Raw genomic sequence first — 15,369 nt, 5'->3', positions numbered from 1 at the left:
AACCAGACCTCCTGAGGGGCGGGCAGCTCATCTGCTGCAGGATCTGGCAGCCTTTGGGCCCTGCCTTCTGCTTCATACATCTCGAAGACGCTGATTTCATCCCAGTCGGCCTCGTCCTCCTCCTCCCACAGCAAGGGAGTGGGCCCGAAGCTGAAGACGCTTAGATGGTCACTGCAGTCATGTGGGAGGTCTGTGATGGTGCTGTCCTCCTCCACGGAGTCTCGGAGATCTCTGAGCTCCGGTTCACTGCAGTCGTCTCAGCTAGAGAGGTCTTGGGAGCTGCTGAACTCTCCTTGGGATGGTTCTTGCTCGACCTCACCTTGGCGGTCTTCGGAAAGCTCAGTCTGGCTGCAGTATTCCCAGTCTGAGCTCCCGTCCTCATTCTCCTCCTCTGCCAGCAGCGACCCCTGCTCTGCCTCTTCCAGCTGCTCCCTGGGGGTTTGGGCTCCCAGTGGGCTGCGTGAGGGGCTGGGGGGGCAGCAGGGGCTGTCGGGAGCGGAGACTGGGCTCTGTGTCCCTGCTGATGGCACCTCTTCACTGCGGGAAGGAGAATGTGCCTGCTTTTCCCGGCTGCTCACGCTTCCTTCCCCTTGCTGGGTCAGCTCTGGGTCAGTCACCTGGTAGGGTTGTTGCTCTGCCCCATCTCCCCAGAGCACCCTCACAGCTGCTTCCTTTGCTGTCATTGCTGGTACCAGTGGGTATAATTCACAGCTTCTCATGTCTTCGCTCAGATGAAGCTCTCGGGCCTCAACATCTCCCCACTTGTCAGCCATGTCGTGTTTCTTCTCTTTGTGATGGGTCTCTCCTCCTCCTCAGTGTCAGGCTGTGGCCAGACTGAGGCACCCAGTGCCCCCACCAAGTGCCTGCTGAGGGCCTGGTCTTGACCCCAGCTGGACAGGGGGCTGGGTGACTGGAAGGAGTTGAGGTTTCTTGTTGTCTTCTTGCTGTACAGGGAGCTCCTGTAGCAGAGACAGAGACAGAGACAGATCCCGGGAGCTGCTTCCTTCGATGAGAGTGGCTCTCACGGGACTGGGCACCCCAGGGCTCCGCACCCCTTCCATACACCCTCAGCCACGGTGGAACCCTCTGATGTCACAATGGTCTCTGGGCACCACCATGTCCTGCATCATCAAGGGCCACACCCAGTGCCCCTTCAGCAGCTGAGCCCACTGGAAGCTGCATGGAGCCCAGGCCCTTCCTGCAGTCCCACAGTGCACCCACTGTGTCATGGTCCTACTTGACAGCCTGACCTGCACCCTGCAGAGCCCTGCCTTGGCAGAGTGGGCTGCTGTGGGCACGAGCCCTTGGCCAGATGGACGCAGCCAGGGACTTGTGGGCAGTGGCTCCGTGTGCAGGATCAGACTGGGCATGGGGAGTGTCTCTCTCAGGGCTCTGCCTTGGCCCTGGGGCTCTTTTGTGGCTTCCCCAATGACACAGGCAGTGCATCAATCAGCATGTTTGCAGGGGATGGGGGAGCTGAGTGGGGCGGGGGCACCATGGCAAGATTTGGGCATGCACAGGAACCTGGACAAGCTTGAGAAGTGGGAGACAGCCTCATCTGACAACCTCACGAGGTCCCACAAGGCCAAGTGCCAGGTGCTGCACCTGGCCTGGGACAATTCCTGAATCCATCCAGGCCAGAAGAGACGTTCAGATCTGTCTGTTTGGGGCTGCCTCCCTGGCTGCTCCCAGCGCCTCCAGAAGCAGCACTGGCTGGCTCTTGGCCTGGCCCGTGCCCACCTCCAGCAGGGCTGGCCAGAGGGGAGCCCCCCCAGGCTGTGCCTCTGCCCCCCAGCCCCTGTGGGCAGAGTGGGGCTGCTGTGGGTGGGCTCCAGAGGGGAATGGCCTTGCAGCAGAAAGTGCTGGAGAGAGCCCAGGGACCTTTATGAAAATGAGCACAAATAAATTCATTGTGATTTACCGGACTCAGAGTAAAAGGGATGAAATTCAGGTTTGATATAGAAAATACTTCTTCCCTGTGAGGGTGGTGAAGTCCTGGCACAGGTTGCTCAGAGGAGCATAGTAAATAAAGTTTCAGAATTCTTCATTTCTGTCCCATTTGTATTCCATAAGTTCAGGTTTAGTTTTCAGAGTGCCACCTTCTCTGCTGCTTGTCATTTGTGTCCTTCTGTCTCTCGTGCCTTCTTTTGTCTGCTCTTTTTCCCTTCCAGGGTCTCTTTTTACCTGTGGCAGCTCCCAGCCAAAGACCCTCCCCTGACTTTTTTTTCCCTTCCCAATCCAGGTGCTAAAACAGCCCTGGATGAAATTATGGAGGCTGGCAGTGAAATGTCTTTGTATTATCTTGCTCCACTTGTGTCTTGGCCCCTTCAGAATTTTGCCCTGAATGGCAGGAACGTATTTTCCTTGCTGGCAGCTGGAATTGCAGCCCATGGCAGTGAGTGCCAGAGATGTCAGAGGGCAATTGCTGAGGCTGCCAGGGCGCTGCTCCTGCCGTGCCAGCCAAGGGAGCTGTGCAGGGCAGGGTCAGGCTGCAGCAGCTGCAGACAGCAAAGGCGGCTTTGCTGCACATTCTGCAGCTGGAAAGCAGAGGGAAGAAGGAAAGGGAGTCCCTGACGGAATCCTGGAATGCTTGTGGCTGGAAGGAACCTGGCTATGGTTCCATCCAGGGTTAAGGTGCCATGAGGGAGAGGTGCCTCTGCCCCAGTAAAGGCACAAATGAGACCATAGGAGAACAAAACCAGATTTTTTTGGACATGGATTTTATTGAACAAGAAATGGGAGCTAGGGAGATAGAAGTACAAAAGAGGTCTTGGAGAGAGAGAGCTTCTTATTATCTCTTCTTCCTTCTTTCTCTTCTTCTTTCTCTTCTTTCTTCTTCTTTAAAATATTCTTATATTCGTTCTAATGAAGCTTATTCACTTGTTATGCTTACTTACTATGTCATTCTTATTTTCTTAATATTCTTATATTCATTACTACTTTTTCATCTTCTTATTCCTATTCTTATTCTTACTAAATTTGCTACTACTATTTCTTCTTCATCTTCTTATTCCTACTCTTCTTATTCATACTAAATTTACTACTACTATTTCTCCTTCATCTTCTTATTCCTATTCTTCTTATTCTTACTAAATTTACTATTTCTTCTTCTTCTTTTTTTTTTTTTTTTTACTACTACCATTTCGTAAATGGAACTTTAACTTGTTTTGGAAGAATGGTACGAGTCAAAGTCCTGGCACTGGGTGAGCGTCAGGGTCTCTTCCCACCTCTATGACTCTGTGGATTCACTGCTGAGCGCTCTGGCACCAGTTGTGTCCCATGGGTGTTGTTTGGGGCTGGTCACAGCAGCGACTTTGGCTGTTGGGGAGATGATCGAGGGCAGCCGAGGCTGCGGGGCCGTGTCCAGGCCGAGGCCGCCCGTGTGGCTCCGTGGGGCCCCGCGCGGGGAGCAGCCGCCATCGGCCGGCGCGGGCTGGGCAGGGCCACGGGCGCTACTCCTGCAGCTGCCGTGCCAGGCAGGGCCAGCAGAGCAGCGCCCGCAGCGCCCGCAGCGCCCGCCTCAGGCGGCCGGGCCGTTTGCTCGGGGCAGGCGGCTGCTGCCTGCGGGCCTGCGCTCCCGGCTGCGGAGCTGGGGCGCCGCGAGGGCTCTGTGGCCCTGCCTCGGGCCCCTGCTGGCCCACGGAGGCTTCGCTGTACAGGGAGGGAAACGAGCCATACAGCAACTCCGGTGCCTGCCTCTCAAACCAGACCTCCTGAGGGGCGGGCAGCTCATCTGCTGCAGGATCTGGCAGCCTTTGGGCCCTGCCTTCTGCTTCATACATCTCGAGGACGCTGATTTCATCCCAGTCGGCCTCGTCCTCCTCCTCCCACAGCAAGGGAGTGGGCCCGAAGCTGAAGACGCTTAGATGGTCACTGCAGTCCTGTGGGAGGTCTGTGATGGTGCTGTCCTCCTCCACGGAGTCTCGGAGATCTCTGAGCTCCGGTTCACTGCAGTCGTCCCAGCTAGAGAGGTCTTGGGAGCTGCTGAACTCTCCTTGGGATGGTTCTTGCTCGACCTCACCTTGGCGGTCTTCGGAAAGCTCAGTCTGGCTGCAGTATTCCCAGTCTGAGCTCCCGTCCTCATTCTCCTCCTCTGCCAGCAGCGACCCCTGCTCTGCCTCTTCCAGCTGCTCCCTGGGGGTTTGGGCTCCCAGTGGGCTGCGTGAGGGGCTGGGGGGGCAGCAGGGGCTGTCGGGAGCGGAGACTGGGCTCTGTGTCCCTGCTGATGGCACCTCTTCACTGGGGGCAGGAGAATGTGCCTGCTTTTCCCGGCTGCTCACGCTTCCTTCCCCTTGCTGGGTCAGCTCTGGGTCAGTCACTTGGTAGGGTTGTTGCTCTGCCCCATCTCCCCAGAGCACCCTCACAGCTGCTTCCTTTGCTGTCATTGCTGGTACCAGTGGGTAGAATTCACAGCTTCTCATGTCTTCGCTCAGATGAAGCTCTCGGGCCTCAACATCTCCCCACTTGTCAGCCATGTCGTGTTTCTTCTCTTTGTGATGGGTCTCTCCTCCTCCTCAGTGTCAGGCTGTGGCCAGACTGAGGCACCCAGTGCCCCCACCAAGTGCCTGCTGAGGGCCTGGTCTTGACCCCAGCTGGACAGGGGGCTGGGTGACTGGAAGGAGTTGAGGTTTCTTGTTGTCTTCTTGCTGTACAGGGAGCTCCTGTAGCAGAGACAGAGACAGAGACAGATCCCGGGAGCTGCTTCCTTCGATGAGAGTGGCTCTCACGGGACTGGGCACCCCAGGGCTCCGCACCCCTTCCATACACCCTCAGCCACGGTGGAACCCTCTGATGTCACAATGGTCTCTGGGCACCACCATGTCCTGCATCATCAAGGGCCACACCCAGTGCCCCTTCAGCAGCTGAGCCCACTGGAAGCTGCATGGAGCCCAGGCCCTTCCTGCAGTCCCACAGTGCACCCACTGTGTCATGGTCCTACTTGACAGCCTGACCTGCACCCTGCAGAGCCCTGCCTTGGCAGAGTGGGCTGCTGTGGGCACGAGCCCTTGGCCAGATGGACGCAGCCAGGGACTTGTGGGCAGTGGCTCCGTGTGCAGGATCAGACTGGGCATGGGGAGTGTCTCTCTCAGGGCTCTGCCTTGGCCCTGGGGCTCTTTTGTGGCTTCCCCAATGACACAGGCAGTGCATCAATCAGCATGTTTGCAGGGGATGGGGGAGCTGAGTGGGGCAGGGGCACCATGGCAAGATTTGGGCATGCACAGGAACCTGGACAAGCTTGAGAAGTGGGAGACAGCCTCATCTGACAACCTCACGAGGTCCCACAAGGCCAAGTGCCAGGTGCTGCACCTGGCCTGGGACAATTCCTGAATCCATCCAGGCCAGAAGAGACGTTCAGATCTGTCTGTTTGGTGCTGCCTCCCTGGCTGCTCCCAGCGCCTCCAGAAGCAGCACTGGCTGGCTCTTGGCCTGGCCCGTGCCCACCTCCAGCAGGGCTGGCCAGAGGGGAGCCCCCCCAGGCTGTGCCTCTGCCCCCCAGCCCCTGTGGGCAGAGTGGGGCTGCTGTGGGTGGGCTCCAGAGGGGAATGGCCTTGCAGCAGAAAGTGCTGGAGAGAGCCCAGGGACCTTTATGAAAATGAGCACAAATAAATTCATTGTGATTTACCGGACTCAGAGTAAAAGGGATGAAATTCAGGTTTGATATAGAAAATACTTCTTCCCTGTGAGGGTGGTGAAGTCCTGGCACAGGTTGCTCAGAGGAGCATAGTAAATAAAGTTTCAGAATTCTTCATTTCTGTCCCATTTGTATTCCATAAGTTCAGGTTTAGTTTTCAGAGTGCCACCTTCTCTGCTGCTTGTCATTTGTGTCCTTCTGTCTCTCGTGCCTTCTTTTGTCTGCTCTTTTTCCCTTCCAGGGTCTCTTTTTACCTGTAGCAGCTCCCAGCCAAAGACCCTCCCCTGACTTTTTTTTCCCTTCCCAATCCAGGTGCTAAAACAGCCCTGGATGAAATTATGGAGGCTGGCAGTGAAATGTCTTTGTATTATCTTGCTCCACTTGTGTCTTGGCCCCTTCAGAATTTTGCCCTGAAGGGCAGGAACGTATTTTCCTTGCTGGCAGCTGGAATTGCAGCCCATGGCAGTGAGTGCCAGAGATGTCAGAGGGCAATTGCTGAGGCTGCCAGGGCGCTGCTCCTGCCGTGCCAGCCAAGGGAGCTGTGCAGGGCAGGGTCAGGCTGCAGCAGCTGCAGACAGCAAAGGCGGCTTTGCTGCACATTCTGCAGCTGGAAAGCAGAGGGAAGAAGGAAAGGGAGTCCCTGATGGAATCCTGGAATGCTTGTGGCTGGAAGGAACCTGGCTATGGTTCCATCCAGGGTTAAGGTGCCATGAGGGAGAGGTGCCTCTGCCCCAGTAAAGGCACAAATGAGACCATAGGAGAACAAAACCAGATTTTTTTGGACATGGATTTTATTGAACAAGAAATGGGAGCTAGGGAGATAGAAGTACAAAAGAGGTCTTGGAGAGAGAGAGCTTCTTATTATCTCTTCTTCCTTCTTTCTCTTCTTCTTTCTCTTCTTTCTTCTTCTTTAAAATATTCTTATTTTCGTTCTAATGAAGCTTATTCACTTGTTATGCTTACTTACTATGTCATTCTTATTTTCTTAATATTCTTATATTCATTACTACTTTTTCATCTTCTTATTCCTATTCTTCTTATTCTTACTAAATTTACTACTACTATTTCTTCTTCATCTTCTTATTCCTATTCTTCTTATTCTTACTAAAGTTACTATTTCTTCTTCTTCTTTTTTTTTTTTTTTTTTACTACTACCATTTCTTAAATGGAACTTTAACTTGTTTTAGAAGAATGGTACGAGTCAAAGTCCTGGCACTGGGTGAGCGTCAGGGTCTCTTTCCACCTCGATGACTCTGTGGATTCACTGCTGAGCGCTCTGGCACCAGTTGTGTCCCATGGGTGTTGTTTGGGGCTGGTCACAGCAGCGACTTTGGCTGTTGGGGAGATGATCGAGGGCAGCCGAGGCTGCGGGGCCGTGTCCAGGCCGAGGCCGCCCGTATGGCTCCGTGGGGCCCCGCGCGGGGAGCAGCCGCCATCGGCCGGCGCGGGCTGGGCAGGGCCACGGGCGCTACTCCTGCAGCTGCCGTGCCAGGCAGGGCCAGCAGAGCAGCGCTCGCAGCGCCCGCAGCGCCCGCCTCAGGCGGCCGGGCCGTTTGCTCGGGGCAGGCGGCTGCTGCCTGCGGGCCTGCGCTCCCGGCTGCGGAGCTGGGGCGCCGCGAGGGCTCTGTGGCCCTGCCTCGGGCCCCTGCTGGCCCACGGAGGCTTCGCTGTACAGGGAGGGAAACGAGCCATACAGGAACTCCGGTGCCTGCCTCTCAAACCAGACCTCCTGAGGGGCGGGCAGCTCATCTGCTGCAGGATCTGGCAGCCTTTGGGCCCTGCCTTCTGCTTCATACATCTCGAGGACGCTGATTTCATCCCAGTCGGCCTCGTCCTCCTCCTCCCACAGCAAGGGAGTGGGCCCGAAGCTGAAGACGCTTAGATGGTCACTGCAGTCCTGTGGGAGGTCTGTGATGGTGCTGTCCTCCTCCACGGAGTCTCGGAGATCTCTGAGCTCCGGTTCACTGCAGTCGTCCCAGCTAGAGAGGTCTTGGGAGCTGCTGAACTCTCCTTGGGATGGTTCTTGCTCGACCTCACCTTGGCGGTCTTTGGAAAGCTCAGTCTGGCTGCAGTATTCCCAGTCTGAGCTCCCGTCCTCATTCTCCTCCTCTGCCAGCAGCGACCCCTGCTCTGCCTCTTCCAGCTGCTCCCTGGGGGTTTGGGCTCCCAGTGGGCTGCGTGAGGGGCTGGGGGGGCAGCAGGGGCTGTCGGGAGCGGAGACTGGGCTCTGTGTCCCTGCTGATGGCACCTCTTCACTGGGGGCAGGAGAATGTGCCTGCTTTTCCTGGCTGCTCACGCTTCCTTCCCCTTGCTGGGTCAGCTCTGGGTCAGTCACCTGGTAGGGTTGTTGCTCTGCCCCATCTCCCCAGAGCACCCTCACAGCTGCTTCCTTTGCTGTCATTGCTGGTACCAGTGGGTAGAATTCACAGCTTCTCATGTCTTCGCTCAGATGAAGCTCTCGGGCCTCAACATCTCCCCACTTGTCAGCCATGTTGTGTTTCTTCTCTTTGTGATGGGTCTCTCCTCCTCCTCAGTGTCAGGCTGTGGCCAGACTGAGGCACCCAGTGCCCCCACCAAGTGCCTGCTGAGGGCCTGGTCTTGACCCCAGCTGGACAGGGGGCTGGGTGACTGGAAGGAGTTGAGGTTTCTTGTTGTCTTCTTGCTGTACAGGGAGCTCCTGTAGCAGAGACAGAGACAGAGACAGATCCCGGGAGCTGCTTCCTTCGATGAGAGTGGCTCTCACGGGACTGGGCACCCCAGGGCTCCGCACCCCTTCCATACACCCTCAGCCACGGTGGAACCCTCTGATGTCACAATGGTCTCTGGGCACCACCATGTCCTGCATCATCAAGGGCCACACCCAGTGCCCCTTCAGCAGCTGAGCCCACTGGAAGCTGCATGGAGCCCAGGCCCTTCCTGCAGTCCCACAGTGCACCCACTGTGTCATGGTCCTACTTGACAGCCTGACCTGCACCCTGCAGAGCCCTGCCTTGGCAGAGTGGGCTGCTGTGGGCACGAGCCCTTGGCCAGATGGACGCAGCCAGGGACTTGTGGGCAGTGGCTCCGTGTGCAGGATCAGACTGGGCATGGGGAGTGTCTCTCTCAGGGCTCTGCCTTGGCCCTGGGGCTCTTTTGTGGCTTCCCCAATGACACAGGCAGTGCATCAATCAGCATGTTTGCAGGGGATGGGGGAGCTGAGTGGGGCAGGGGCACCATGGCAAGATTTGGGCATGCACAGGAACCTGGACAAGCTTGAGAAGTGGGAGACAGCCTCATCTGACAACCTCACGAGGTCCCACAAGGCCAAGTGCCAGGTGCTGCACCTGGCCTGGGACAATTCCTGAATCCATCCAGGCCAGAAGAGACGTTCAGATCTGTCTGTTTGGTGCTGCCTCCCTGGCTGCTCCCAGCGCCTCCAGAAGCAGCACTGGCTGGCTCTTGGCCTGGCCCGTGCCCACCTCCAGCAGGGCTGGCCAGAGGGGAGCCCCCCCAGGCTGTGCCTCTGCCCCCCAGCCCCTGTGGGCAGAGTGGGGCTGCTGTGGGTGGGCTCCAGAGGGGAATGGCCTTGCAGCAGAAAGTGCTGGAGAGAGCCCAGGGACCTTTATGAAAATGAGCACAAATAAATTCATTGTGATTTACCGGACTCAGAGTAAAAGGGATGAAATTCAGGTTTGATATAGAAAATACTTCTTCCCTGTGAGGGTGGTGAAGTCCTGGCACAGGTTGCTCAGAGGAGCATAGTAAATAAAGTTTCAGAATTCTTCATTTCTGTCCCATTTGTATTCCATAAGTTCAGGTTTAGTTTTCAGAGTGCCACCTTCTCTGCTGCTTGTCATTTGTGTCCTTCTGTCTCTCGTGCCTTCTTTTGTCTGCTCTTTTTCCCTTCCAGGGTCTCTTTTTACCTGTGGCAGCTCCCAGCCAAAGACCCTCCCCTGACTTTTTTTTCCCTTCCCAATCCAGGTGCTAAAACAGCCCTGGATGAAATTATGGAGGCTGGCAGTGAAATGTCTTTGTATTATCTTGCTCCACTTGTGTCTTGGCCCCTTCAGAATTTTGCCCTGAAGGGCAGGAACGTATTTTCCTTGCTGGCAGCTGGAATTGCAGCCCATGGCAGTGAGTGCCAGAGATGTCAGAGGGCAATTGCTGAGGCTGCCAGGGCGCTGCTCCTGCCGTGCCAGCCAAGGGAGCTGTGCAGGGCAGGGTCAGGCTGCAGCAGCTGCAGACAGCAAAGGCGGCTTTGCTGCACATTCTGCAGCTGGAAAGCAGAGGGAAGAAGGAAAGGGAGTCCCTGATGGAATCCTGGAATGCTTGTGGCTGGAAGGAACCTGGCTATGGTTCCATCCAGGGTTAAGGTGCCATGAGGGAGAGGTGCCTCTGCCCCAGTAAAGGCACAAATGAGACCATAGGAGAACAAAACCAGATTTTTTTGGACATGGATTTTATTGAACAAGAAATGGGAGCTAGGGAGATAGAAGTACAAAAGAGGTCTTGGAGAGAGAGAGCTTCTTATTATCTCTTCTTCCTTCTTTCTCTTCTTCTTTCTCTTCTTTCTTCTTCTTTAAAATATTCTTATTTTCGTTCTAATGAAGCTTATTCACTTGTTATGCTTACTTACTATGTCATTCTTATTTTCTTAATATTCTTATATTCATTACTACTTTTTCATCTTCTTATTCCTATTCTTCTTATTCTTACTAAATTTACTACTACTATTTCTTCTTCATCTTCTTATTCCTATTCTTCTTATTCTTACTAAAGTTACTATTTCTTCTTCTTCTTTTTTTTTTTTTTTTTTACTACTACCATTTCTTAAATGGAACTTTAACTTGTTTTGGAAGAATGGTACGAGTCAAAGTCCTGGCACTGGGTGAGCGTCAGGGTCTCTTTCCACCTCGATGACTCTGTGGATTCACTGCTGAGCGCTCTGGCACCAGTTGTGTCCCATGGGTGTTGTTTGGGGCTGGTCACAGCAGCGACTTTGGCTGTTGGGGAGATGATCGAGGGCAGCCGAGGCTGCGGGGCCGTGTCCAGGCCGAGGCCGCCCGTGTGGCTCCGTGGGGCCCCGCGCGGGGAGCAGCCGCCATCGGCCGGCGCGGGCTGGGCAGGGCCACGGGCGCTACTCCTGCAGCTGCCGTGCCAGGCAGGGCCAGCAGAGCAGCGCCCGCAGCGCCCGCAGCGCCCGCCTCAGGCGGCCGGGCCGTTTGCTCGGGGCAGGCGGCTGCTGCCTGCGGGCCTGCGCTCCCGGCTGCGGAGCTGGGGCGCCGCGAGGGCTCTGTGGCCCTGCCTCGGGGCCCTGCTGGCCCACGGAGGCTTCGCTGTACAGGGAGGGAAACGAGCCATACAGGAACTCCGGTGCCTGCCTCTCAAACCAGACCTCCTGAGGGGCGGGCAGCTCATCTGCTGCAGGATCTGGCAGCCTTTGGGCCCTGCCTTCTGCTTCATACATCTCGAAGACGCTGATTTCATCCCAGTCGGCCTCGTCCTCCTCCTCCCACAGCAAGGGAGTGGGCCCGAAGCTGAAGACGCTTAGATGGTCACTGCAGTCATGTGGGAGGTCTGTGATGGTGCTGTCCTCCTCCACGGAGTCTCGGAGATCTCTGAGCTCCGGTTCACTGCAGTCGTCTCAGCTAGAGAGGTCTTGGGAGCTGCTGAACTCTCCTTGGGATGGTTCTTGCTCGACCTCACCTTGGCGGTCTTCGGAAAGCTCAGTCTGGCTGCAGTATTCCCAGTCTGAGCTCCCGTCCTCATTCTCCTCCTCTGCCAGCAGCGACCCCTGCTCTGCCTCTTCCAGCTGCTCCCTGGGGGTTTGGGCTCCCAGTGGGCTGCGTGAGGGGCTGGGGGGGCAGCAGGGGCTGTCGGGAGCGGAGACTGGGCTCTGTGTCCCTGCTGATGGCACCTCTTCACTGCGGGAAGGAGAATGTGCCTGCTTTTCCCGGCTGCTCACGCTTCCTTCCCCTTGCTGGGTCAGCTCTGGGTCAGTCACCTGGTAGGGTTGTTGCTCTGCCCCATCTCCCCAGAGCACCCTCACAGCTGCTTCCTTTGCTGTCATTGCTGGTACCAGTGGGTATAATTCACAGCTTCTCATGTCTTCGCTCAGATGAAGCTCTCGGGCCTCAACATCTCCCCACTTGTCAGCCATGTCGTGTTTCTTCTCTTTGTGATGGGTCTCTCCTCCTCCTCAGTGTCAGGCTGTGGCCAGACTGAGGCACCCAGTGCCCCCACCAAGTGCCTGCTGAGGGCCTGGTCTTGACCCCAGCTGGACAGGGGGCTGGAAGGAGTTGAGGTTTCTTGTTGTCTTCTTGCTGTACAGGGAGCTCCTGTAGCAGAGACAGAGACAGAGACAGATCCAGGGAGCTGCTTCCTTCGATGAGAGTGGCTCTCACGGGACTGGGCCACCCCAGGGCTCCGCGCCTCTTCCATACACCCTCAGCCACGGTGGAACCCTCTGATGTCACAATGGTCTCTGGGCACCACCATGTCCTGCATCATCAAGGGCCACACCCAGTGCCCCTTCAGCAGCTGAGCCCACTGGAAGCTGCATGGAGCCCAGGCCCTTCCTGCAGTCCCACAGTGCACCCACTGTGTCATGGTCCTACTTGACAGCCTGACCTGCACCCTGCAGAGCCCTGCCTTGGCAGAGTGGGCTGCTGTGGGCACGAGCCCTTGGCCAGATGGACGCAGCCAGGGACTTGTGGGCAGTGGCTCCGTGTGCAGGATCAGACTGGGCATGGGGAGTGTCTCTCTCAGGGCTCTGCCTTGGCCCTGGGGCTCTTTTGTGGCTTCCCCAATGACACAGGCAGTGCATCAATCAGCATGTTTGCAGGGGATGGGGGAGCTGAGTGGGGCAGGGGCACCATGGCAAGATTTGGGCATGCACAGGAACCTGGACAAGCTTGAGAAGTGGGAGACAGCCTCATCTGACAACCTCACGAGGTCCCACAAGGCCAAGTGCCAGGTGCTGCACCTGGCCTGGGACAATTCCTGAATCCATCCAGGCCAGAAGAGACGTTCAGATCTGTCTGTTTGGGGCTGCCTCCCTGGCTGCTCCCAGCGCCTCCAGAAGCAGCACTGGCTGGCTCTTGGCCTGGCCCATGCCCACCTCCAGCAGGGCTGGCCAGAGGGGAGCCCCCCCAGGCTGTGCCTCTGCCCCCCAGCCCCTGTGGGCAGAGTGGGGCTGCTGTGGGTGGGCTCCAGAGGGGAATGGCCTTGCAGCAGAAAGTGCTGGAGAGAGCCCAGGGACCTTTATGAAAATGAGCACAAATAAATTCATTGTGATTTACCGGACTCAGAGTAAAAGGGATGAAATTCAGGTTTGATATAGAAAATACTTCTTCCCTGTGAGGGTGGTGAAGTCCTGGCACAGGTTGCTCAGAGGAGCATAGTAAATAAAGTTTCAGAATTCTTCATTTCTGTCCCATTTGTATTCCATAAGTTCAGGTTTAGTTTTCAGAGTGCCACCTTCTCTGCTGCTTGTCATTTGTGTCCTTCTGTCTCTCGTGCCTTCTTTTGTCTGCTCTTTTTCCCTTCCAGGGTCTCTTTTTACCTGTGGCAGCTCCCAGCCAAAGACCCTCCCCTGACTTTTTTTTCCCTTCCCAATCCAGGTGCTAAAACAGCCCTGGATGAAATTATGGAGGCTGGCAGTGAAATGTCTTTGTATTATCTTGCTCCACTTGTGTCTTGGCCCCTTCAGAATTTTGCCCTGAATGGCAGGAACGTATTTTCCTTGCTGGCAGCTGGAATTGCAGCCCATGGCAGTGAGTGCCAGAGATGTCAGAGGGCAATTGCTGAGGCTGCCAGGGCGCTGCTCCTGCCGTGCCAGCCAAGGGAGCTGTGCAGGGCAGGGTCAGGCTGCAGCAGCTGCAGACAACAAAGGCGGCTTTGCTGCACATTCTGCAGCTGGAAAGCAGAGGGAAGAAGGAAAGGGAGTCCCTGACGGAATCCTGGAATGCTTGTGGCTGGAAGGAACCTGGCTATGGTTCCATCCAGGGTTAAGGTGCCATGAGGGAGAGGTGCCTCTGCCCCAGTAAAGGCACAAATGAGACCATAGGAGAACAAAACCAGATTTTTTGGACATGGATTTTATTGAACAAGAAATGGGAGCTAGGGAGATAGAAGTACAAAAGAGGCCTTGGAGAGAGAGAGCTTCTTATTATCTCTTCTTCCTTCTTTCTCTTCTTCTTTCTCTTCTTTCTTCTTCTTTAAAATATTCTTATTTTTTTCTAATGAAGCTTATTCACTTGTTATGCTTACTTACTATGTCATTCTTATTTTCTTAATATTCTTATATTCATTACTACTTTTTCATCTTCTTATTCCTATTCTTATTCTTACTAAATTTGCTACTACTATTTCTTCTTCATCTTCTTATTCCTACTCTTCTTATTCATACTAAATTTACTACTACTATTTCTCCTTCATCTTCTTATTCCTATTCTTCTTATTCTTACTAAATTTACTATTTCTTCTTCTTCTTTTTTTTTTTTTTTTTACTACTACCATTTCTTAAATGGAACTTTAACTTGTTTTGGAAGAATGGTACGAGTCAAAGTCCTGGCACTGGGTGAGCGTCAGGGTCTCTTTCCACCTCGATGACTCTGTGGATTCACTGCTGAGCGCTCTGGCACCAGTTGTGTCCCATGGGTGTTGTTTGGGGCTGGTCACAGCAGCGACTTTGGCTGTTGGGGAGATGATCGAGGGCAGCCGAGGCTGCGGGGCCGTGTCCAGGCCGAGGCCGCCCGTGTGGCTCCGTGGGGCCCCGCGCGGGGAGCAGCCGCCATCGGCCGGCGCGGGCTGGGCAGGGCCACGGGCGCTACTCCTGCAGCTGCCGTGCCAGGCAGGGCCAGCAGAGCAGCGCCCGCAGCGCCCGCAGCGCCCGCCTCAGGCGGCCGGGCCGTTTGCTCGGGGCAGGCGGCTGCTGCCTGCGGGCCTGCGCTCCCGGCTGCGGAGCTGGGGCGCCGCGAGGGCTCTGTGGCCCTGCCTCGGGCCCCTGCTGGCCCACGGAGGCTTCGCTGTACAGGGAGGGAAACGAGCCATACAGGAACTCCGGTGCCTGCCTCTCAAACCAGACCTCCTGAGGGGCGGGCAGCTCATCTGCTGCAGGATCTGGCAGCCTTTGGGCCCTGCCTTCTGCTTCATACATCTCGAGGACGCTGATTTCATCCCAGTCGGCCTCGTCCTCCTCCTCCCACAGCAAGGGAGTGGGCCCGAAGCTGAAGACGCTTAGATGGTCACTGCAGTCCTGTGGGAGGTCTGTGATGGTGCTGTCCTCCTCCACGGAGTCTCGGAGATCTCTGAGCTCCGGTTCACTGCAGTCGTCCCAGCTAGAGAGGTCTTGGGAGCTGCTGAACTCTCCTTGGGATGGTTCTTGCTCGACCTCACCTTGGCGGTCTTCGGAAAGCTCAGTCTGGCTGCAGTATTCCCAGTCTGAGCTCCCGTCCTCATTCTCCTCCTCTGCCAGCAGCGACCCCTGCTCTGCCTCTTCCAGCTGCTCCCTGGGGGTTTGGGCTCCCAGTGGGCTGCGTGAGGGGCTGGGGGGGCAGCAGGGGCTGTCGGGAGCGGAGACTGGGCTCTGTGTCCCTGCTGATGGCACCTCTTCACTGGGGGCAGGAGAATGTGCCTGCTTTTCCCGGCTGCTCACGCTTCCTTCCCCTTGCTGGGTCAGCTCTGGGTCAGTCACCTGGTAGGGTTGTTGCTCTGCCCCATCTCCCCAGAGCACCCTCACAGCTGCTTCCTTTGCT

The sequence above is a fragment of the Zonotrichia albicollis genome, chromosome 8 (genome assembly GCF_047830755.1).
Source record: "Zonotrichia albicollis isolate bZonAlb1 chromosome 8, bZonAlb1.hap1, whole genome shotgun sequence".
Classification (NCBI taxonomy): Eukaryota; Metazoa; Chordata; class Aves; order Passeriformes; family Passerellidae; genus Zonotrichia; species Zonotrichia albicollis.
Note: the sequence above shows the minus strand (reverse complement) of the source record.